The sequence below is a fragment of the Podarcis muralis genome, chromosome 4 (genome assembly GCF_964188315.1).
Source record: "Podarcis muralis chromosome 4, rPodMur119.hap1.1, whole genome shotgun sequence".
Lineage (NCBI taxonomy): Eukaryota > Metazoa > Chordata > Lepidosauria > Squamata > Lacertidae > Podarcis > Podarcis muralis.
The window spans coordinates 66693386-66719171 of record NC_135658.1 but is presented as its reverse complement, the minus strand read 5'-3'; the positions used below and the strand labels follow the sequence as shown (position 1 = coordinate 66719171).

General features: G+C 41.8%; 1 long non-coding RNA gene across 1 annotated transcript in view; it reads right to left on the bottom strand.

Moving 5' to 3' along the window:
- Positions 1-1333: 1333 nt before the first annotated feature.
- The window catches only part of LOC114595346 (uncharacterized), a 47344-nt gene continuing 22891 nt past the window's right edge, over positions 1334-25786 (bottom strand). The window contains exon 3 of the long non-coding RNA XR_013392468.1: positions 1334-1432. This is a non-coding gene — a long non-coding RNA (uncharacterized LOC114595346). The remainder of the gene's footprint in view (positions 1433-25786) is intronic.

Here is a 25786-nt window from a genome sequence, read left to right as displayed (position 1 = left end):
ATGCACATGACGTCTGATGCTAATTCCTCCCCCCCCCCCCCCCGAATTAAATGATAACTCATCAGAGGCAGCTACAGTTGCAAATGGAAACAAAATATCTGTGAAAGGAAGAGAAGCAGTTTTGCTGAAGTGTGTTGCAGGTAGAAATACTGTTTGTAATGAAGTGAGAGCAGTAGTTGCTTGAATTAACAAATAAGAAAGTTTTGAGAAGTTACATGCTAGATTAAAATTGATTAATTCATTGAGAAGGGGATTGTAAGGAAAACCCTGGGGCCTAATTTGAATAATTCATTCAGGTGAGGGTCATATGCCTTGTCAATCCCAGCAAGGATATAACAGGAAGCCCCGGCCTGGTGCTTTGGCTCTCATAGAACAGTAGCAGCCTGCGGCCTGCCCAGCTTCTAGTTCTTATGCATTTTTGTCATTTAAGATTCAGTTGATAACCATGATTGCTCTCTGTACAGTTTTCAAAAGAGGTTGCCTGAACAGTTTTATATTTAATATTGCACCATTGTGAGGTATAAGTCAAGGTGACTGGAAAGGATCATAAAGGAACCCAGATGCTACAGAAGTCTTTTCAGACTCAATAAGCCATGAGGACATTTACATAAAAGCCATCTCACTCACTGGTACCTCTCTCATCCCCAAACTATTATTTTACTTATTTCATAAAATTTAAACACAGCTTGATTGTAAAAACAACAACACATAAACCCACAAAAACAAACAAACACACACCCTCTCAAAGCAGTTTACGGAAAGATAAAACAACAAAATCAATGAAAATTTGAAATCATATTTTAAAATGTACAAAAGTTAAAATACTTTTGCTATTTCCCCCCCTATTTCCTGTCCTGCCATTAAGTATGTCTCTTGAGTCTCTTCCTTGGTCATCATTTCATTGGAATTGCTCTTACAAAATGCCTAGAGATTTTCTTCTAGGAAAAACATACTAGACTCTTATTTTATAGAATAAATCTGTTACATATTATAGGTGGTGTTATTGACCATTTTCTCATTTGCAAAGTGATGGGCATCTCTGTTCCAGGAAGCCACTGATCTGTGGCACCACAAACAGTATATTATCTTGCAGTAGTGGCTGGTGGGGCAGGACTGTGCTGCAGCTTCCCAGGGCTGTGTGCTGCTGCAGGTTACTGAGATGGTGAGGGAGCAAGGGTACAGTGCAGCAACAAGAGTATGAGCTTACTCCCTGCTGCATCATGCAGTGTTGGGAGGCCAGGTCAGCAACACAACTCATCCCATGCTGCTCTGCCAGCTGCTACTGTTCTATGATAGCCAAAGCACCATCAGCCATAGGCTCTGTTGGCAAGACGTTTCTGGAATGGAATTAGAAAAGGCATAAGGATGGCATGTTGTGTGGCTGTTCTTGGGCCCAGCCTGAACTCCCAGCATCTCCAGGTAGGACTGCTCCCTGTCAAAAAAAACCAAGAGCCACTGTCAGTTACAGTAGACAGTACTGACTGGGGTGGACACAGTACAGTGGTACCTCAGGTTACAGACACTTCAGGTTACATACGCTTCAGGTTACAGACTCCGCTAACCCAGAAATAGTACCTCAGGTTAAGAACTTTGCTTCAGGATGAGAACAGAAATTGCGTGACAGTGCGGCAGCAGCGGGAGGCCCCATTAGCTAAAGTGGTGCTTCAGGTTAAGAACAGTTTCAGGTTAAGAACAGACCTCCAGAATGAATGAAGTTCTTAACCCAAAGTACAACTGTATAGAGCTGTTTCCTATGTTCCTATGTATTGTGGCATATGCTGTGGAATGGGTATATTTTTAAAGTCATCAATACAGATAACCTAAAACTGCTGAACTAGGGATGGTATTGGTTCCTGGTGCCATAATGTTATGGGCTGGATTCAGGTGACTCTGCAGCTACAGCACATCTTGAAAGAAGAGGCTTATAATTATTGTTAATCTGTTTAACCACAGCAAACAAACCTACTCACTCTTATTGTGATATAATCAATATTTTCACTTGACTGGAAATAAACTGAAGGATTGTCATACTATTCATTCTTGGTGGAGAGGGGAGAAATGCATTTTCAGAAGACTCCGTTTCTACAAAAGATTCCTTTTCTACAAAAGCTAGCAAAGGTATTTAGTGTATTGATTGAAGGTAAAGTTCCCCAGCCACCATTAAGCGCCTTTTGGCTCCGTTACCAGAATCAATTTTCCAATGACTTCTTTTCTTTTCTATATGATACATCTTTGTACGTTGATTCAGTGATGCATATTAGGGCAACACTAAGAATAAGATTCAGCTCAGATCTGAATCTGAACTTTTGGGAAGCCGTCCAATCGGTTCCACATCACACTGTGGCCTGATTTGATTTGTATTTTGGGTCCCAAGCAGCTTTGTTAAGAACAAAACTCTGTTCTTGATCATCCACTATTATGGGGAATTTAAAAAACAGCTAAAACCTTTTCCCCCCCCTTCTAACTGAAGTGGATGAACTTTGTAGGCAAATCAACCTTGTGGTTCGAGGACCCGATCCCCACATAGTGGAATGACACGTGATATAAGGTTAATGGGCAAGAAAAGGCCACAACTTTATTGATTACAGCAAGTGAAAAGGTATTGGCTTAGGCATTGGATTATGTCAGCTGACTCCACCCCCTCAGAGGGGGGGGGTGAGTCTGAAACGGGGGGGGGGTATTCACCAGTAGGTGGAGCCTGTTGATGCTAATCCAACTATAAGCTCTCCCCTGATGTCACCGAGGGTCGTGCCATGGCCTCCCGCCACGCAGGCATCGGACAGAATACACGACTGCCGGATTCCTTTTAACGGAATACCCAAAAATTGAAGGTGTAGGCGATGGCCACACCTAGCCCTTTGACACACCACAACACATTATTCCAATGCCTAACCTACCCACCAATACCACGAAAGTTGTGACGATTGCTACGAGGTAGGCGAAAAAACCAAAAAGCCTAATGCCAAATGGAAAAATTCCTACCAGGCCCCCCGGACAACCAGGGCAACCAACCAAAGGTCCATAGCAAGGCCAAAAGAAAACTGAGACCCTGAGCTCTAAGGGAGTGGAGGGTGGGTGACTCGCGACGGGACGACGAAGAGTGAGGCCGGGAGGCTGGGGCCGTAGTGATTTAAGCTGCTATACACGCCCCCTTGCAGGCACCTGGTTGGGTGCCTGTCAGTGGGTGTGGGTGCCAGCCAGGTGAGTGGGAGGCAGGGGGCTAACGCCCCCTGCTTGAGGCGGAGTCTGGCCCCGACCACAACCACTCCCCTCTTTGCAGGAGGAGAGTCTTTCCCTAGGTGGAATAAGCCAAATTATAAGCAAATACATATTGGGGCTTGGGAGCTAGAAACCTTGATTCATCTAGAAAACAGAAATGATTTGGGGGAGAAAGGAATTAAATTTTCAGCTATGATCACCCCTGAATGAACTCTACTGAATTCTCAGAAGAATAGCTGCAGTGGTTTTCCTGCAAAGGAAGGTGTTATAGTTTGGGGTGTGTAAAAAATGAGCGCTCACACCTCCTTTTGTGGGTGCCCTTTGCGGGACCGCACACAGCACCCTGGCTCACCAGTTGGATGGGCTGGCCCGCCTCCCTGTGCTAGTCATTGGGGGTTCCCACCAAACCCCAGTTAACCTATCAGCGCTGAGTGGAGGCGGGGATTGTGAAAAGGGAGTCACTGAAAGGTTGTCAGTGAACTCCCCACCATTGCAGGTATATGGGGTGGGCTGCCTGCGTACACAAGCATGTTGCAGTGAACCCTCCCATATCCCATTCACCCTGAGGAGCCCCAGTTCCCTGGCTGGGGCCTGGGAGGGATACATGCCCAATGCCTAAGCCAATATCTTCCTACATCTGAAAGGTTTAATAAAATTGTGGCCATTTTTAAATTCCATAACACATTGTCACAAGACATTATTCCTTCTGGTGGTCTCTCAGGGCTGGGGGGTTTCCTCCTGGGCACGCAAAAGGAACCACTTAATCTCACTTAGTGTTTTGTGGGAAATTGGTTTGGAAATTGCAGACATGAGGGGCGTGCCCCCGGGTAACAAAGCTGCTAAACTACCGACAAATAGGTCCAGGAGTGTTGTGCTATGCACCCTTAACATTTGTTGTTCCAAATAAATCTTGCATGTACATATTTATTGAAATTTGTATTCATTTTTCTTGTTGATGTTAATATCCTGTTGCTATCGATTTGTTTTGTTTGTATCTTTCTTACAATGAATGCAAGTACTATTATTTTCCTTTACCAAATCGTAAAATTGATAAATAGCATTAGATGGAGCCTGAAATCATGCTTGCTGACAGCTATATAATGGCTGCCCTGGAAATAATGGTGGTCTGTACTGTACTTGTGGTGTTATTTGTATTTCTGCAGTAAATTTACAGTTTTCCCAGATGTTTGGCATGCTGACATCATTAGTTTGGTGCTCTGATTCAAATTCAAGTTGACAGCCACAGGGGTTACACAAGTTTATCCAGACAATATTATTATTAAGATAAACACTTTTTTGTAATAGTTTGTGATCTATTTTAAATTCTTATGTGGCTTTTATGGTGTATGTATAATTGATGTACACTGCTCTGGTGTGTGTGTGTGTGTGTGTGTGTGTGTGTGTGTGAGAGAGAGAGAGAGAGAGAGAGAGAGAGAGAGAGAGAGAGAAAGAGAAATCATGGTATACAAGTATTTTTTATAAAATAAATAAATATTAACTTCCAAAGGTTAACAATTGAAGACAATAACTCCTGGCATGCAACCAATTTTAGTTTACTTTATCTAGTTCTTTATTCTAGCTTTTAACCTTCCCCCTACTTAGAGCCTGAGTAGGCAAAAACCCTTGTTTTTCATTTGCAAGATAAAATTGCTGCAATCTTATGCAAAGTTGCCTGGGACAATGCACCGCTGAACACAATAGGACTTACTTCTTAGTAAACATGTAAACAATTGTGCTGTAAGAATATAAAGCACATTACAATGCCCAGTACTTTTGGAAAGCATATTAGCATTTATTTATTCATTGCATTTGTAGTCTTTTCTGCCTTCCAAAGGAACCCAGGCATATCCAAACACGCTTCCTTGAATGCTTATGAGCAGGTTCATAGAACTGTAGAGTTGGGAGGGACCACAAAGGTCATCTAGTCCAACCCCCTGCAATGCAGGAGTCTTCTGCTCAATGTGGGGCTTGAACCCCCGACCCAGAGATTAAGAGTCTCATGCTCTACCAACTGAGCAGTCCCAGCATCAGGGTGAGCAGAGTCTGGTTTCCAGACCACTTTATGCAGGGTTCAGCTCACCCTGATCCATAGACGATTGTCAACGCCTAGCCATTTTCCTGCCCAATGTGAAGAAATTTATGTTAGGGGCAGAGATGGATGTATCTTTTGAGAGTGGACCCAAATCCATATCTGCCCTGAAGGGTGAACGTAACCCTGTATAAAGCAGTCTGAAAACCAGACTGTGTTCTCTCTGATCCTGCTCAAGGAATGCTCTAGGAACATTCAAAGAAGCCTAGTTTGATATGCCTGCGAAAACTCCCTCCACAAAAGTTCACCAGGTGCTACACTACTGAGCACAAGGAAGCAGTAAGAGAAGTTAAAATTGCTTTTTTTCCCACGGGCGACCATATCTATTAGTCCCAGAAGCCATAGCACCAAAAGATATTCCGCTAGAGCCTCCAATCATTGCTACCTCCTCCTCCTCCTCCTCCTCTATCCAAAAGGGAGTTTCTTCACTTTAGCTTCTCTTACTGCTTCTCTTGTAAGCAAGGGTATATTTTATCACCTGCCCTAGGACTTTGGGATAAGGTAGTGGCAGGAAGATATCTTGATAAACAATTATTCTCTTCTCTTTTACCATGATTTTTTTAAAATGCAAACTGTTTTGGTGAGTTAGTATGATGAGCTCTTATCTATATTCAGCGAGACATTATTTACACTTTTTAAAAGAGATGCTAAGGTACATTCTTTTCCCATTCTTAATTATTTTCAAAAGTCCTTAAGGCATTGTGTTTGGTCCATGCACTGATAAGCATCAGACCAAGACTGTGGTCCAATGTATGTTCATGGGAGAGGCAAATCCCATTGAAATGAATGAGACTCACCTCCAGGTAAGCAGGTCTAGGACTAGACTACAAAGCAGTGAATGCCCCATTTGGAAAGTCTACAAGCCGAAAGATTAGGAAGGAACGTTTATCTATGAAACATTTTAATGAACCCCTTAATAGACTGTGGATTAAAGCAATACAAATCTTTTAGATAACTCTTGTTCTTACCCTTCAGTATTCCTGCCAGATCAATCTGTGAGTGGTACCTTTATCACACTCCTGCATCATAGTTTTGCAGTCAACACAATTCTGTGTCCAATGTCAGTACAATGTTATCACAAGGTCAGCAGACTAAAGTTCAGAACTCTTTCCCCCTCCCCTCTCTCTGCCAATCACTTGCCAAAGGTGATGTAATTACAAGCTGATCAGGAAAGGGAACACACCATCTACAACACACACACAATGTTCAGCCATATCTGATTACTCATGTCTTACCAAGTTAATATAGCCTTATTCAGGCATTCTACTCCAGAGGGAAATCAACCCATGATGGCAGGGTGAATACAAGTGTATTAGATCTGCACCTGCTTGTCCTCCATGATTTCGAAGGATAACTTTGGCAGTGAAGAAGCTTTTGTACCTGTGTAGGCACCTATAACCCTGGACATCAGGCCTCTACAGTGGATGAGGAGCCTACATCAGTAGAAAAGGCTTCCCACTGCAGAACATATCCCTCCCACTCCCTGATGGAGCTAGTGTCTCGGCCACACTGTCTTCTCTCAGGTGATGATTGTATGATGAAATAGAACACCTGATTACAGTTTGAGAATTATGTGTCAAGTAAGAGTACCTGAGACTGCAGCAGATATTGGGAGACCAGGAAAAAAGAAGGCTTCTATATCTTTAGAGGGGGGAATGTGGGCTGGCATTTGGATGTCATTGATGTCAGCTGAATACTTCAAGAAACTTGAATGCTTAAGAAGCACTGATCCCACAATAAACATGCACCTGGAAGCACCTTGATAGCTTCCTCCTCCAGTGGGAAACTTCCACTCGATCCTGGTTCCCTCCATGAATGGAAGGAGCCCTTAAGTTTGTAGATGGACAAGTCAACGTTTAGCAACAGGGTAAAAAGAAGCAAAGGATTACATATGCCACATGGGAAGAATTACACAAACATAAATCTAACCTGCAAGCACAGCTACCTAACGTGTTCAATCTTCATATGTGTACAGGCACTTTATTAGGACATACGTTGTAACCACAATGAGCCACTTGCTGACCACACACCATGATCCAATGAAAATACATTGTTTGCACTGTATTCATTAGTGCTAATTTGTATAGGTTTAAATTATTAAACACTAGTTTATACTTCACACACACACAGAATGGTGGAGTTTAGATGGTCCAACTGGGAGGTGATCCTGCAATTCAGGACATGTTCCCCAAATCCTGTTTAATAATGAACTAGGTTGATAAAATAGTTTTTATCAAGCACATAAACTAAGGAATTGTTTGCCTGGATTAAACAACCCATGAAAAGGCAGCGTTTAATGATAAGATTAGTTAGTAGAAGGAAAATTATTCCAATTGCTTTTGTTGATTTAATACAAAGCTCCAACTAAACAGACTGTTTTGCTTGCTGTGTTACACAGCCTGATCCTGTACATCTTTACTCAAAGTAAATCCCACTGAATTAACTAGAACCTACTCCCAAGTAAATGTGCAGGGAAATGCAATCATAGGTTCAAAGGTGTGTTTTATTCATTACTTTAGTCACTCAGCTTGTTCAGATACCCAGCAGGAAATGCACTCTGTACCAAAGGAGAAAAATATTAAAACACAAAAACACAAAAATCCAAGCAGAAATTGAACAATTAATAAGGAAGCTAAAACCACAACAAGCAGGAGAGATAGCTTTAAAATGCCAAGGAATAAGAACAAATATAAAGGCTGCAAAAACAGAGGACTTTAAAATAAGACGCAGGTTCTAAAAGCCTGAGAGAACAAAAAGGGTTTTGCCTGGTGCCAAAGACACTAAACTCTTCAACACAATGGGACTTGGGAGAAAACATCTACAGTGGTACCTAGGTTACAAAGGCTTCAGGTTACAGACTCCGTTAACCCGGAAGTAGTACTTTGGGTTAAGAATTTTACTTCAGGATGAGAACAGAAATCGTGCAGCGGTGGCGTGGTGGCAGCGGGAGGCCCCATTAGCTAAAGTGGTGCTTCAGGTTAAGAACAGTTTCAGGTTAAGAACGGACCTCCGGAACAAATTAAGTACTTAACCCGCGGTACCACTGTATAGCTCATTCATATAAGTTGCCACTTGATCCCATGGTTTGAATGGAGATGTATGAAGCAGGCCTTTGGCTTTGGGTGGCAAACGGTTACTTGTTTGTGCTGCTGGATTGCATCTATATGGTGCTAATCGGTGGCATTTTATATCTTAGCCCTGCTTCAGAGACAAGAAGCCTTATAAATGTTGTTAGATTCCTGAGCCCATCACCCCTGACCATGGGCCATGCTGGCTGGGACTGATGGCAGCTGGAATCTAACAACATCTGGAGAACCATAGGTTCACCATCCCTGCTCTACGCAAAGTGTTGCATCTATGAAAAAATGGAGATAATATTTCTCTTCCTGCCTCCATCCTTTGTCTGTCGTCTCTGTGTAAGTTTGTGAGCAGTTCCTGACCTCTCAGGGCAAACACTTCCTGTAATGCATTAGCTCACAAAGGAAGGAAATAATTTCCACTTTTGTTGTTTAAATGTATTCAGCCAGGACACAAAAATGAAACACTTCAATGCATTCTTAGACTCCTTAGGTATATTAAAGGGATTACGTATATCAGGAAACAGATATGCAGCTTCCTCTCTCCTATTAACACTCAGAATCCAATTTCCCACTTGGCTGATCGTTTCAGTTAACATTTGCCCAAGCTGAGAGACAATAGTAAAATAATGATTGATGCAGAAGGTGCAGAGGATGTGGTAGAATGTGCACAGACTTGACAACCTTCACACTCTCCAGTCTTCTTCCTTCAACTTTTCTGAACATGATTTTTAAATATTTTTTTAAAATGGCTCTCTCATACAATGAAGTACTACCTTCCCAACTGCACTTCAGGGGAGAGGGTGATGCTGTGTGATGCTGACATGTTCTCAGATATTCTTTCATCATGTGTGGACTTTTGAGTGGACTCAACACTTGACTTTACGGAAAACATGAAAGATGAGAGTCACTTTTTGGGGTTGAAAAAGTGTTATCGCAGTTGAACAGTTGAGGTCTTGGGATGAGATGAGACTAAATTTATGTAGCACACAAATATGAATTTCATATTGTTCAGGCTAGTGCCCAGACTCTTCAATTCACATTGCATGTTGCCAGAAGCAGTAAAACTTGTAGTTGCCAGCCACAGAAACCGCTTTCTTCTATTTAGTAAATGGCAGCTGGTTTTCTCTCTTTATTTGTCCCTTTGCTATTGGAAAGCACGCCAATAAAAATCATAGAAGATAAAAGGGATGGGGAATGATAAATCTCTGTCCAAAATGTTAAATCTCTGCCCAAAGATAGAATGCTTTTAAAATATACTTTTATTTTAAGCAGTATTGGGTTTTACAGTCATACCTTGGGTTACAGACTCTTTGGGTTGTGCGATTTCATGTTGCACATTGCGCCAAAAAGTACCGGAACAGTTACTTCCGGGTTGTGGCACTTGCGCATGCGCAGAAGTGCTAAATTGCGCTTTGCGCTTTGCACATGCGCAGACATGCGGGTCGCAGGTTGCAAACACACTACGGGTGTGTATTTCAGCAGTTGAATGTACAGGTTTGTGGCCATGCTGTAGTGTAGTGCTTATGTGACTGTGAATAAAAGGTGGCTGGACTCATCGTCCCAGGTTTTTTGGGGGGGAGGTGACAAAACTGATTTCCAATAAGTGCCCCCCTCTTTATTTCCATAACAAGTCCTTGAGTCTGTACTCTGAATGGTGACACCAGGGACCTAGAAGGTGCAGGGCTTGTCAGTCCAACCCCTGCACAGTCTCATCAGGGTTGACCTTAAGGCAATTGGAGCAATTTGGCCAAATTGGGGCCCACGTGCAACTCCTAAGGGGGCCCCCGCACCAGGGCAACCTTGATGAATTTTATTTCCATCTATAAGATTTTGCAGATTTTGGCTGTGAACTGGGGCCCTACCAAAACAAAAAACAAAAAACTAAAGTTGGGCCCCATTTCTTCAAATGGGGCCCCACTGGCTAGCCCTGAGTCTCATAGTTGCTGGGCCTGAGTTGCTCTGCCCTTGCATGAAGTCTTGGGTTTGCAATTTTGGGAGAGGGGAGACTGTGACACCGGGGAACGGGCAGGCTAGTGAGGCCCCCTAGATTTAAAGGCCCAAGTTGCCCTGCCCTCTCGTAAAGTCTTGGGTTTGCAATTTTGTGAGAGGGGAGGTTGTCTGCTGGGGAGCGGGCAGGCTGGTGACGCCACCTAGATTTAGAGGCCCTAGGTTTCAGCCTACTTAGCCTATACATAAATGCAGCACTGCTGCTTACTCAAACTACAGTCCAGAGCTTAAAGGGGAAAATATGTCAATTTCCACCAAATACTTTCTAAACTCTTCTAGACTAGTTCCTAGAGAAATATTATTCCATTGTAACCCTAGTAGTCGTGCCCAGCACTGAATATAAGCAAGGAAACATCACAATAAAATACCTCATCTCTTATAGTTTGCCTTACACTAGCATATTTCATACTGAAATTATTTGTGTATTTTTAAAAAGGTAAACATGACCACTCTTAGAACCTCTAGACAAAGGTTAGGTTTTTGAGTATCTGAAAGTTCATCCTTTGTTCTAGCAACCATGTCAAGAAAAAATTCATAGAGTTCCCAGGCCGATTTGCTTGGCTCCATCACTATTTTGTTTCAAACATTTTCTGTGTGCTCATACTTCAATGGCTTTTAAACTTTCCAATTGGGTTATGCATTGCTCTTTTATTCTACCTTTTCTGCTGTTTTAGCGTTCCTGATTGTTGTATGTAATTACTGTTTAAAATAGTATTGTGAGGTGCCTTGGCAGCTCATCAAAAGGCAGGGGATAAATATTGTTGCTAGACAAATAAATATAATGCAACAGTGATGGAAGCAATATTTGATTTCTAAAATGAGGGATGCTGAGACTGATGCCTACCTGGAAATAATACATTTTAACATGGGTCCACAGGGTCCACATAACAGTGAAAACCAGGTTACACTTATCAATGAGAGAAGAGCATTTTGCATATGCATGGAGTGGGACACGCTGCTATTACTTCACATGTTCCAAGGCCAGCCTGTGGAATTGAGAAATAGATCCTGGAGCTATGCATCTGCCCAAAGTAACCCATGGGAGCAACAGCTGGAAGGATATGCCTCCCTCCATCAAGAATTGGTTGGTTTGCACTACAGTGGACTTACCTATTTGTTAAAAGATTTCTATACTGCCTTTCTCAAAATATAGCAAAGCAGTGCACAACTGTTTTACGACGCAACCAGGTAATGTGTACAGAAGGTATATATTAGCGGAATATATATGAATGCAAAAATGTTTATGTTCATGACAGTAGCATACCATAACACATTATATGATTACAAAACAATGCATGGTGCATGCAAAATGTGCGTATTATGAGCAATGGGCATTAAAATGCTGCTGCTAATCTTATCAAATGCCTAGGAAAAGGGAATGTTTGCAGCCAAAGAGCCTGTTTTCAAGGCGTCTTGCTTTTTCTTGTGCCTCTTTTATCTGACTCCTGCAAATAAAACATTCCCTCTGCACATGTCCCATTGTGACACGCTATCTCCCTCAAGCCCTATCTTGCTACTATGAAAAATAAAAAAGCCAAAATGAAAGCATTTCCATTCTATTCCATCTGCCAGTATTTGACTGGCATCAAATTTTATTTAATTACTTTATATATACAATATGGATGTCTGGGCGGGGGGATCAGAGATGAAAGTTTTAGGAAATGGGCAATAGCAAGGGACTTTTAATGTGTTCTCTGCCCAAACATTTAATTCTTTCTTCTTTTAAAAAAGGGAGAAATCTATATTTCCAATATTGCCAGCAACCACTTTAGCAGAGGTAACAATGTGTGTGTTCAGTGACGCTTGCTTTATATTCCCTAAAATCATTCACTTTTATTGGCTTGTTTTTCACTTCACTGTGTTCAAAGATTTTTATTACTATTTTGAGACGGGAAATCTTGTATTCCCTTTGACAAGGAGGTGAAATAAAAAATACATAGATCCTCTTTCTTCATCAATAGGACATAGAGACATGAACTTTTCCATGAAATGGCCAAGGAAAAATGTGTTTGGCTCTCCAGTAAGAGCTCAAAGAAAATGTTGAACAACATCTCAATTTTTTTAAAAAAAACACAAAACAAAAACTCACTACCTTAGTTGTGATAACTGTATCACAGAGTTACGGATCCGTAGATGCCTTGACTGAAACTATGGCAACCACATTTTGAAACAAAATGAATAAAAATGTTTATGCTTCACAAATACCCCCCTTCCCATTTATAGCTATAAAATTGCCTTTCAGCACCACTTTTGTCCAAGATAAATTTATTCATTCCCTACATGTTTCCTTCATCTTTTCATATATAATATGTCTGAATAAAACTCACCATTTATGCTATCATTGTCACAAGAACCCCACTGCATCCACCTATTTGGCTTTGAGCCCACAGTAACCTCACTGTGCCCGTATTAGCCTGAGATGTTGCTATAATTAATGGGTGCTGCGTCCCCTCTTATAGCTCAGCTGTTTCACTCACCCTGATGCTTTGTCAGCTGCAAACACTGAACTAGCAGCAACAAATTATAAAGCTGTGCTTCGAACATGCCTAAGCTCCTGTTCCATTGGATGCACTTTTCTAGTCCATGTTTATAAACTGAGCATGGTGAAAGAATGAATATATTATATCACCTGAGAGATGCAGTAAACTTTTTATTAATGTCTGTTAAATGGTCCATGAAGCAGCACTATATTTTGCCTGCTCTCCCCTTCCAAACAGAAGTCCAGTAGTCAGGGGCGGAGGGAGGGTGCAATAGGGGTGGTGCACCCTGGCTGTCACTACTGGGGGGGGTGACAAAATGCCAGGCAGCACTCAACACAGAGCCTGCAGCACGTCCAAGCCATGCGTCTCTCCTGGGAGTGGTGTGGTGGCTTGGGCACCTGCAGGCTCCGCACTACCCCAAATGGTCCGCCCCCCTGCCTCACCCTCAGTTGTAGGGCAGCTGAGTGGGAGGAGGCAGGCAGACTGCTTGGAGGCCCCGCGGAGCATCCTGACCCTGCTCGCCCTGCCCCCATGGGCAGCTGGCCCCGCCCCTGGGCGCAGGGCACGCACACTCCCCCAGACGCCCGATCGGCTTGCTCCACCGCTGCCAGTAGTGATCACTATTTTTACTGTGTTTGCTGCAAAAAAAGTCTAATGACACCTTAAAAGTTAGATCTATTGTGGTGGCATGAGCTTTTGTGGATCACAATGCACTTCATCAAAAGCATGAAAGATACTTGAAGGTATCTGAGGCTAACGCTTCATGCATCCTATGAAATGAGCTCTAGTTCATGAAGGCGTGTGCCATAACAAATCTGTTACTCTTTAAGATGCCACCAGAATGTTTTGTGTGTCTCTTTGTGTTATGGTAATCAACTTGCCTGGTGCCAATGACATGTACTATACTGAAGTGTTTTTCACCAGTGAGAATGTTCAGTTCTTCTAGTTTATTACTCAGATGTCTGACGCAAATATATTAGCATAAAAAAAATGAACATCACTTTCTACTTGGATTCAAGGCAGCATAAAAGGAATGCGGTGATCAGCTTGAACTCTTTTGCCCCACTTCTAATCTTCTGCTTTCAGTATTAAATGATTTCTGAGAGAAAAACTGATTTGTCATGTTGGGCTTGCTATCTTTAAGGCACTTTACCAACATGAAGGTTGACTAACCTTCCACAAAACCGAAACCTCATTTATTTTTAATTAACATCATACAAATCTCTCTGTGTCTCTCGCAATTTGCACATGAGGCATGCAAAAGGACTACAGGCCCAGTGAATACTGGTGAAATAATTAGGGCTTCCCTAGTGTTGCTACCTTTTTTTATTGGGTGTGCTCATGTGAATTTAACAACTTAACATACATAAAGTAAATGGAGTTTTCCATCACTCCCTGGCAGAGAAGTAAGTTCTGAGTCAGAACAGTAGCATGGAAGCTTCTAGACCTGATCACATTCCTGACATAGTCACATAGGTGCCAACTCCTAAGGGCCATGGGGGCTTTGGCCCCCACAATAAAATATTTGAGGGGGCTGGGCCCTCACAAAGTTGATGTGCATTCCCATTCATCATGATCAGTTATGTGGTGGGGCAGGACTTACCTGGTCCCCTACAATATTTTATTTAAGTTGGCAACCCTGCATAGTCGGGCAAATCTACTGTGAACTGGCACAATGAGAGACCATTTTAACTCAACATGGATTCAATGTGGAATTCTGTGCATCCCTCGAAAATTTCACAGCTGAAAATATACTGATTTTTTTCTGTTTTGAGGCAATCCTAGTCACAGGATGTGGAAAGATGCAATTTTTTTTGAGCCATGGCACTGGGAAATAATATATTTAATTTTTAGCCACACCCCACTGGTTCAAATTCAAGCATCCACTGAGGACCAAGAACACATACATATATTAAAAAGGTTATGCATTCATTTCTAACAGATGGCAAAAGGAAAACTGGAATGAAGACACATAAGCAAAAGTTAGAAATGATAAGGTTGTCTCAGTTTCTATAGCACTGTCCAGGAACTAATTTAAAACCGAAGCCTAATCCAATTAGACAGAAGCAACACTTATTTATGTACTGCTTTATAACAGTTTACCTACGTTGGCTTGGATCCCAAGATACATTTATTTAAGAAAGTTCCACTTAAAACCAGGTAAGAACTAGTCTTCCAGGTTCCATGAGAGGAGGAAGAGTTGGAAGATTACATCCTGCTCAAGTAAATCAAGGAGAGCAGATGAAAGACTCTACTAAGCGCACGAAGAAAGCAGACACTTGGCAAGGGTGACCCAACATCAAAAACATCTAGGTTTATGATGTCCTCTTTCACCAGGAACTGATGAAATGTGCAATGAAGTATCAGTATATACTATGTGTTTTTCTTTGGGCAAGCAATGCAGTCTGCTTTTGACAAATTAAATGAGTAGGTACAGTGTGTGTGATCACAATAATGACTAAATACTTAACAATGAATGCTATGGAATTAGAGGATTCAATTAAGAAGAGACAGAGTTTTAAATTTATTTTTAAAAGATTCCCCCACATTACATTTCTGCAAGAGACATAACTCGCAGAGATTGCTAAAGCACTGATCCTTTGTTTCCCATTACACCACTCCAGCTAATTAAAAATCCTGGGAAACAGCAATCGTTTTGGCAAAATCTTTCCCCTTTAATTGCAAAGAAGCCTGTAGGGACCCAGGCAGGTAGATCTGTATTTATCAAGGGTGACTAGGGAGGATGTAAAATTGCCTTTGCTTTGATATATTGACCAAATAAAACCAGCAACTCAATTTTCTCTCCTCCCTTTTAAAAAATTGAGAGAAATTCAAGGAAGTGGACCTTGTGATGGGGATGACTTAAACCAAATCCAGTAGACTCAGGACAGGTTGACAAGACAAGGAGCACTTAGGCAAGCCTTGGTTTTCTTGATCCAGAACATGGTTTCTGGGACGTATGGAGAATACTGAATTCAAGAATCAGGGAATATGCTTACTTTTCATTTTGAAATTGAACACTTGCTTGCATAGCAGAAATGGCTGCACTTAAGAAGACAACTGAGCCTATTAACATTAATCAAACATTAATCAAACAGGGTTTTCTGGCAATTTTTAAAATAAATTTTGATTCACCCAGTTTGGAGTCATTGTTTCAGAGTTCTTCTTAATCACATTTTGTTTTAACAACTCAGAACCATTTGGTAACATCAACATACTTGGCTTCCTCATTCCTCACCTGCAACTCTAGATCATTTATGAACAAGTTAAAAAGCACAGCATGTCCTCTGTCTTCCCCACTGTTTGTATTGTCCTTAGAGCCTTTTGCACTTAAGAGCTAATAAAAAAAGAAAAGCTTATACTCTAGGTGGCAAAGAGCATCTGCCGAGTCTCTTTGTGGATGATATAGCTCTCATACTACAAGATCCAGAAATGATTGTGGAAATTAATCACTATGGAGAGGGGGTAGGTTTATTTTTAAAAAAATAAATAAATGAACTGGAATCCCTCTACATTAATTTACCTAAGTTGCAGTGCTCAGAACTTGATAAGAACACAAATGGGTATTACTTTTTGTTTAAAATATTTATGGCATTTGGGTGTCAAAATTCAAAAAAATATTCTTCATGTCTTAGGAAAATTAAATAAGAAGCGAGAAGTTGGGAAAATATGGATTTCTCAATGCTGGGTAGAACTACAAGGATGAAAAGACCACTTACAGTGGTACCTCAGGTTAAGAACTTAATTCGTTTGGGAGGTCCGTTCTTAACCTGAAACTGTTCTTAACCTGAAGCACCACTTTAGCTAATGGGGCCTCCCGCTGCTGCCGCGCTGCCGGAGCCCAATTTCTGTTCTTATCCTGAAGCAAAGTTCTTAATCCGAGGTACTATTTCTGGGTTAGCGGAGTCTGTAACCTGAAACATATGTACCACTGTACTACTGTCCACAGCAGCAGTGATTGCAGCCCAACATGGCCGTGGGAAAGCCAGAGGGGGCCGGTGAGGATCCTCTTCCAGGGAGGCAGCAGCTGCGTCATCAGTCACAGTCAGTCATGGGGTATGCTGGGTCTTCCCACCAAAATTTTTAATTCAGATTGACAAGTTGCAGCTGTTCAACAATAGCTGGATGGAATCCACACCCCCACCAACATGTATCAGTTTTCTGTAATATATGCAGACCGGGACTCAATTGTCTTTGATTGCCAGATATATTTCTACTGGTTGACTTGCATTTTCTCCCTATATATTTTTCCCATGCAACTTTAAGACCCATAGATTTTTCCACTGAAGCGGAGTATATTTTACACACCGTGTTACAGGAATCACCGTCTGCTTCCAGCACAACATTCTCAAAGGCTGTTAGAGTATGGGTGGTTTGTCCCTTAATAAACTGATTTCAAATAAATTTGTTGAATCTGCAGCCATTTGGTCTTAAGTCCCATTAGGCCAGGTTTCAACTGTTCCTCAATACTGCATCAATTACTGGGGTAAGAAATGGTGTGAATCTTTGCCACCCTTTGCAAATAAGCAGAACTTTTAAAAAGGAACTCTATTATAAAAAGTTCTGCAAGAGGTTAATAGTATAGTAACTAAGTAAAATGTTTCTTCTTTAGAGAAAGAGGTTGTATTGTTAATAGAAGCAAAACACTTCTCTAGCGTGTTCGCCTACATTATTTAATAACCCTTTTACTAGTGTAGTAATATCTGAAAGATCAACATATTCAGAAAAGTACCAGTTTCAAGTACTCTACTTGTGGCCATTTAGCAGGTTTGCTTGAACACAGCGATAAAAAAATCTCTGCACTAGAGAAGTTCAAGGTTCTCTGTAGAGCCTTTTGAACACAGCAAAAAGAAAAAAGAAATCTGCATGGTGTTATTAAGCTCTAATTGTATGACAGAGATAGACGATAAACTTTTCAGGCCTCGTTGGTCAGGTTATTCAAATAGTCGTTCTGCCACTGTGGTTTAAAAGAACGTTAAACCCACAGCTGTATGGTGAGCGCTTCAAGCAGGGAAGTTGCACTGCTATATAGAGATGTTGGTTGGATCGGTTGAAAACCGTCTATCGAGTGCATTTCTTTCTGTCCACACATTTCTGTGTATTTCTGTCCACAATCAAACCATGGATTCTTGCTACGAATGCTTTTTACTTTAGTTCTCTACATCAAAGGTGGCACACATTATATGTAAATAGATTAAAAATGTCTTAGCAATCTATATTATTTTCATAATTGTTAATGTATGATTGCTGCTTCCTCCCCCCCCCATGGCCTCATTGCATTGTCTTTTGTCTGTTGTGTTGTTTGTTGACTTTCTATGTGTAGAAGTTATTGGTTGCTAGATGCTGTAATCTTAAAACTAAGATAGCAAGGCTATAATCCTAACCCCATTTACCTAGGAATAAACCAACTAAATTCAATGGGACTAACTTCTGGGGAATATAGTTAGGACCGCAGCTATAGATGGATTTGTGATGGGCCTTTGGCCACCCCCTCTAAGCATCTGTTGATGGCTGAGATATGCATGACACCTTTAGATCATTTTCCTATAGAATTTTTGTACTTCGGGTACAAAGATTTTTTTTTTTTGAACCCTAGGGTTCCCCCAGTTCGACTGATACCTCCATCTTGTGCAAACATGGCATCATTTTGGCTACATAACGATCCACACTCCAAGAATGAATTCAGTAGTAATGTATGATAGGATGTGCTGTCCTCATGTATATAGTCTAAATATGGAAATTATGTTGGTGGTCCCACCCACCTACCTACAATTTTTTTCAACATTGCAAATTGTTTTTCTCAGTTTCTCCACACCCAGATCTATACCCTAACCACTACATTACACCAGCTCAGTGCAGGGTGACATTTTATGATACAAAATACAGAAAATGCAACCAACTGTCCTAAATCTCTGGATTGACACAAAATTGAAATATACACCAAAATTATGTATGCAAGTAAATTTGTACTCCCCTAGTCTTTCCTTTAGGGATGCGGGTGGCGCTGTGGGTTAAAGCCTCAGTGCCTAGGACTTGCCGATCGAAAGGTCGGCGGTTCGAATCCCCGCGGCGGGGTGCGCTCCTGTCGCTCAGTCCCAGCGCCTGCCAACCTAGCAGTTCGAAAGCACCCCCGGGTGCAAGTAGATAAATAGGGACCGCTTACTAGCGGGAAGGTAAACGGCGTTCCGTGTGCTGCGCTGGCTCGCCAGATGCAGCTTGTCACGCTGGCCACGTGACCCGGAAGTGTCTGCGGACAGCGCTGGCCCCCGGCCTATAGAGTGAGATGGGCGCACAACCCTAGAGTCTGTCAAGACTGGCCCGTATGGGCAGGGGTACCTTTACCTTTACCTTTAGTCTTTCCTTTAAGACCTTCAAAAGAAAGTGAGTTGAGCTTGCTCCATATAAACCAAAAAATGAGCATTTATCCCTTATTACATTCTTCTCTGTTGCCTCTGCAAAGGGAGGGACAAGGGCTACCAAATCAGCAAAACCAAGATGAACAGTGTTGTTGTTGTTTAGTCATTTAGTCGTGTCTGACTCTTTGTGACCCCATGGACCAGAGCAAGCCAGGCACTCCTGTCATCCACTGCCTCCCACAGTTTGATCAAATTCATGTTAGTAGCACCTGGAGCAGGAACTGACAAGCCACTCCAGTATCCCTGCCAATAAAACTCCTTGGACAATAACAACAGGCTTATAAAAGATGAACAATAGCCAGACCTTTAAAGGTGATCAGCAGCACCAAGGTGGCTATAACAGGGCAACAAAACTATATGGTTTGCAATGCAAGGGAAATGACCCATGTCCCTGCTTCCAGCATACACATACTTTAAAACAGGCTCGGCCCTCCAGATGTTTTGAGACTACAATTCCCATCATCCCTGACCACTGGTCCTGCTAGCTAGGGATCATGGGAGTTGTAGGCCAAAAACATCTGGAGGGCCGAGGTTGAGAAAGCCTGCTTTAAAATGATGTTGGTTCATTCTTTATAACTGAGGAGCAAGAGAGGACAGGAAGTGGATCCAGAGAGCAACTGGGCAAAAGGAGTGGCTAAAGCCCTCACTTCACCTCCACTTGTGATGTAGGATGACTTTGAGGAGAATGTGGTCCTGGAACAGCAAAGTAGTACAAGACACACACCAGAGGATAAGGGTGAAGCAGCTCAAACTTTTAAAAACCACTGACGCCCTTGAGGAGGAAGGTGAAATCTGATTTATATTATCCATTTACACAAACATGGCCACTGCATCTTTAATGGCTTCAGGTGCTTTATCCACCTGGAGTTTATTTCTTTAGCATATGGAGGGAATTCAGTGATCAAAGCAGCATATGCTCACCCCTAACAGCTCTGTTAAATTGGATAGTTAACTTTACCTCAAGATACCTGACAAAGGGAAGGCAACATAATGCTGGATAAATCTCAGGCAATTGTGTTTGCTATACACATATTTGAAAAGCAGTTTTCCCCAATATCATTCATTTTTGTGTGTTATTTTCATACGACCCTAGTGTATACATTGCCTGGAAGCCTGCACTACAAAATTCAGAAAAATGTGAATTTCAAAACATTTTGATTCACATATTTCAGAAAGTATGACTTACGTTCACCTTGAAATGTAAAGTATGCAGATTCTCCCTCCTACTTCCCTAGTCATGACTAGGGCAGATATCATGGTGAAACTCTATGTATCCTTCTCTCTTATATGTGTATATAAAAATGCAACTTTAGTGTGCATTAGCATAGAAATGGCTTAGCCTCTACACCTAAGAAATGTAGGACCTTGATACTGTAAAGTCTGAAGCCCAGCAATAACAATAATTATAGCTAGGATTCCTATGGCAATTGTTAAGTTTTCAAAGCACTTCACAAATATTACTGCTTTCAGCAACTTATACAAATACTTGTAAGATAAGTGCATGTTATTTGACACACAAGCATCATAAGTTGGAGTGGGAGTGGGAAGAGAGTTGAAGTGGAAAGTTAGTGGTTTGCCTAATGGAATCTTTACCCATTGACCTCGCAGACTTAACCACTCATTGTTGTTGTTGTTTAGTCGTTTAGTCGTGTCCGACTCTTCGTGACCCCATGGACCAGAGCACGCCAGGCACTCCTGTCTTCCACTGCCTCCCACAGTTTGCTCAGACTCATGTTTGTAGCTTCAAGAACACTGTCCAACCATCTCGTCCTCTGTTGTCCCCTTCTTCTTGTGCCCTCAACCTTTCCCAACATCAGGGTCTTTTCCAGGGAGTCTTCTCTTCTCATGAGGTGGTCAAAGTATTTGAGCCTCAGCTTCACAATCTGTCCTTCCAGTGAGCACTCAGGGCTGATTTCCTTAAGAATGGATAGGTTTGATCTTCTTGCAGTCCATGGGCCTCTCAAGAGTCTCCTCCAGCACCATAATTCAAAAGCATCAATTCTTCGGCGATCAGCCTTCTTTATGGTCCAGCTCTCACTTCCATACATCACTACTGGGAAAACCATGGCTTCAACTAAACGTACCTTTGTTGGTAAGGTGATGTCTCTGCTTTAACCACTACACAACATCAACTCTCTGAAGATCAGGGGCAGCTAATCTGGCACCTGCCAGATGTTGTCAGACTACAACTCGCACATTTCTCAACCATCATTCTTAGGCAACATCTGGCTGGGGCTGATGGGAACTGGAATCCCACAAATCTGGAGGACACCACATTGGCCACTCCTGCTGGAGATCCTTTATGATTGCTTGCAGACATCTTTAGATGGACAAAGCAGGACAGCTTGCATCAAATTAAGGCAGAATATGAAGACAGCATTTGTGACCATATTACAACCACTGCTATGAGGTGGTCTGAGAGCTCTGTTTGCATCGCATTCTGCAGCATGTCATCAGAAATGTCTCTGTTCCAAGAACCACCTTACCATACATGAATGGTGCAATAAAGGCTTCACTAATTTCACAGATTCCAGAGGATATTTTCCCCCTCCCACTTCCACCTCTGCGTGTCTTGTTTCTTGAACCAAGTGTAAGGCATGATGTGTCATTTTGACCTTTCATTTCACAAGTGGACAAATTAGTAAGGTTGATGCTGCCTCAGTGGCCAACACAGAGCTTTTCCACATCGGCCTGAAGGCAAAATAGTTCAGGTTATGTATAGCCTTCAGCTTAAGCTGATCCATAGATGTCAACAGTCAGCCGCATCAAATTGAGAATGATGATGTACTATATTAGAGATAACATCCCTGCTGATTCTCCCATACTTAAGGCTAGTGTCACCTTGACATGCAGCAGTTTAAGTCAGAATACGTAGAAAACTCATACTGCTGCAGTGGCTCTGGCAGACAGAACTTGAAGGATTTAATAGCCTTTCACCACCCACATGATAATAAAATCTGCTGTCAATATCAGCATCATGCATATTACATGCAACTCTTCAAGGAACTGGAGATAATTAAAGCAAATTGTTATGTTCCACCTGTTACTGCTTTATGACTTTGAAATGATATAGCTTCCAATTAATTGCAAGAGGTGATAACAATAAACTTAAGCACAAGGGGTTTCCTCCTTTGTGCCACCTTGGTGTTAATTCAAATTTCAAGTAGTAAAATTTGAATCAAATGAATTTAAAATAAACCACTGATTGACGTTGACAAGCACTTTTGTACTGTACTCCTCAGAGAGGTTGATCTTAAAAGGAAACCAGCTCCAGAGGCAATTATAATAGTTTTATGACTTCTGTGGGTGTTTTGTTCCTGCAAAACTTTCTCATGATTGGAGCTTAGGGTAAGCCTCTGAGCTCCCATTTTGTGATAACCTTGAGGGTTCTATTTTCCTTTTAACAGTATCATGGACAGCTCCAGTTCAAAATATAAATAGACTTGCTGTTAACTTGATTTCACCTGAGCGCTTGTCTCCACTTCTCTGAACAAATAGGTGTTGCTCAGTTTGGCAATACCTCAAGGCCCACCTTTCTCCATATGAACCAACCTGGAACCTGTTCTCATCAACTGAGACCCTTATTCGTGTGCTGCCTCCTTCAGATGTCAATGAAATAAACAACTATCTGAAGGCAGCCCTGTTTAGGAAAGTTTTTAATGTTTGATGTTTTATCGTGTTTTTACTATTCTGCTGGAAGCCACCCAGAGTGGCTGGGGAAACCCAACAAGATGGGTGGGGTATAAACAATAAAACGATGGTAGTGATGATGATGATGATGATGATGATGATGATGATGATGATGAAAGGTTTGGAGGGTGGCAACACGAGAACAGACCTTTTCTGTGATGGCTCCCTGTTTGTGGAATGCTGTCCCCAGAAAGATTCTCCTGATGCCTTCATTACATATCTTTGGGTGCCAGGCAAAAACATTCCTCTTCTCCCAGGCCTTTGTTTAATTAGCCAACCTATGGCCTTTTAAACTGTTGGTGGTTATTGTTTTTGTTTTTACTATGCTATGCATTTTTGTGGTTTTACAGTGGTACCGCGGGTTAAGTATTTAATGCGTTCCAGAGGTCTGTTCTAAACCTGAAACTTCTTAACCTGAAGCACCACTTTAGCTAATGGGGCCTCCTGCTGCTGCTGCTGCGCCGCTGGAGCACGATTTCTGTTCTCATCCTGAAGCAAAGTTCTTAACCTGAAGCACTATTTCTGGGTTAGCAGAGTCTGTAACCTGAAGCATATGTAACCTGAAGCGTATGTAACCCGAGGTACCACTGTATATTGTAAACTGCCTTGCGATCATTGGATGTGGAGCAGTATAGAAATTTAATTATTAATAATAATGGTGGCGGTGGGTTTGGCAAGGCAATAAGGAGGAAATGGGAATAATTTGGTCACAGATGCTTCAGGGATATATTACAATGGGCAAAGAAGGATTTGATCTTCTTGGGTGATGTTTTGCTTGCAATGGGCTTTGCCAAGGCCAGCCTACCCATGAGGCAGAGTGAAGCAGTCCCCCTCAAGCAGTGGAATCCCACAGGAAAGGGCCCCTGCTGGCATTCTTCCTTCCCCTGCTGCTGTTGCTGGGGTTGCACAGCAACAGTAGTAGCAGCAGCAGCAGCAGCTTCTGGTGAGTTCTTGTGGATCTTGTGGAACTTCCACAACCCTGGTAAGTGAGGAGTGGCATTGTGGGGGGTTGTGGTGGGGAGTGGCACAGCCCTTAGTCTTTGTTGTTTATCCTCATTTGGTTAAATGATTCAACTGACTCATACAAGTGAAAATATGCAGCAATAGGGAGAAAGGACATCTCTCTTACTTATTCTCTCCAGACTTGTTGTGGCTTATACAGTCCCCTGATAATCCTGTAGCATGGAAGTAGTAATGCAAGAATGAACTGATCAGACAAGTAGAGAGGGTTAATAGTTACTACGGTCTCTCTAGCTCCAGGGACAAATTTGAGAGGAACAAAAGGAAATCACTGATGCTAAGAGAGATGGACGAAACATGCTCATGTGTTCTTCAGAGTATGCTAAGGATAGCTGTCTGGACATTTTCCGTGAAGGACGTGTTAAGCTGGCAGGTAGTATAGAGAGTCTAAAGCCTCTTATGTGCTCCCATTATTGCAGGTTTAGACTGACCGCTTACACATCATCAAAAAAGAGGACAAAATATATCATGAATTTGCATAAAAATTGCATACACTAATTTATATGTATAGATGCAAATTTAGAAATGATTACTACAATTAAAACAAACTGTAGTCTGGTGATCTGTGTGCCTGTTTAGTCTGCTGTACAGATGCTAAGTATTGATGGGAAACTTCAAAACCCTAACAAATATGGATAGAATACTTTCTACAACTTTCAAATACTTTCTCTTTGGGCTCTTATGGCTCTTTGTCTTTATACTGGGGCATTCAAATAGAAGATCATTTCAAATAGAGAAGGGTACTTTTAAAGTAGGGCGCATGGTCAGGTTTCTAGAAGGCCTAATTATGAACAAAGTGTACCATACTGCCTGCTGGTTAAGAGAAATCTGAATAAATCTGGCACAATTACAAAGTCTGGATTTTTAAAATGCGGTTAAATATTTATTCCCTCCCTTTCCTACTAATTCAGGCTGGTTGATGTACCTGTGGGATTCCCCTGCCCAGTCATGTAGGTTCCTAAATAATAGATTGGTATGTTTGTTTATTGCCAATTAGGGCCTTAATTTATCCTTTCTGATTTCTTTTGCTAAATGAATTAAGCAGTCACCAGTGCAAAAGTTAGTGTGCTGTAATTACCAAAGAGCTCTCACAATGGTTCCAATCAAGCTATGCAATATTTAAGCACATATTTGGAGGTATACTTTTAATTAATCTATTCAATGGAATTTGCTGCCAAGGAGTGTGGTGGAGTCTCCTTCTTTGGAGGTCTTTAAGCAGAGGCTTGACAACCATATGTCAGGAGTGCTCTGATGGTGTTTCCTGCTTGGCAGGGGGTTGGACTCGATGGCCCTTGTGGTCTATTCCAACTCTATGATTCTATGATTCTATGATTCATTTATTTTTTATTTGTCCCCAATTTCTTAGGACAGATGCTGTCTGCATTATGCTCTCTCAGGCCCTGGGGGCAGCAAAATTCTTACCACACTATTTGGCAGTGGGTAGAGTTGCCTTACCCCAGTCCCTCATATCTGGGCAGACTAATTTGCCTAATTGTTCTGCTAATTGTGCATACTATGTGTTGAACTGTTTTTGTATCTATTCCTGAAAACTAGTTAGAGAAGGCTTGCAGGGGAAAACCTTTTACCTAACCATTTGTTCAGGCTAGCGTTTCCTTAGTTTTCGAGGAAAATGGAAAGTCCCAATAGTTGCCCCAAGTCAGGTTTATGCTGCCATCCTGTGATTTTGATGAGTTGAATTTGCTTCCAAAAGACTTTCTCTCAATTATACCTAGGTTAGAGGTGGGCCAAGCTTTCGCAGAAGACATATTTTTTTTTGAGAAAAAT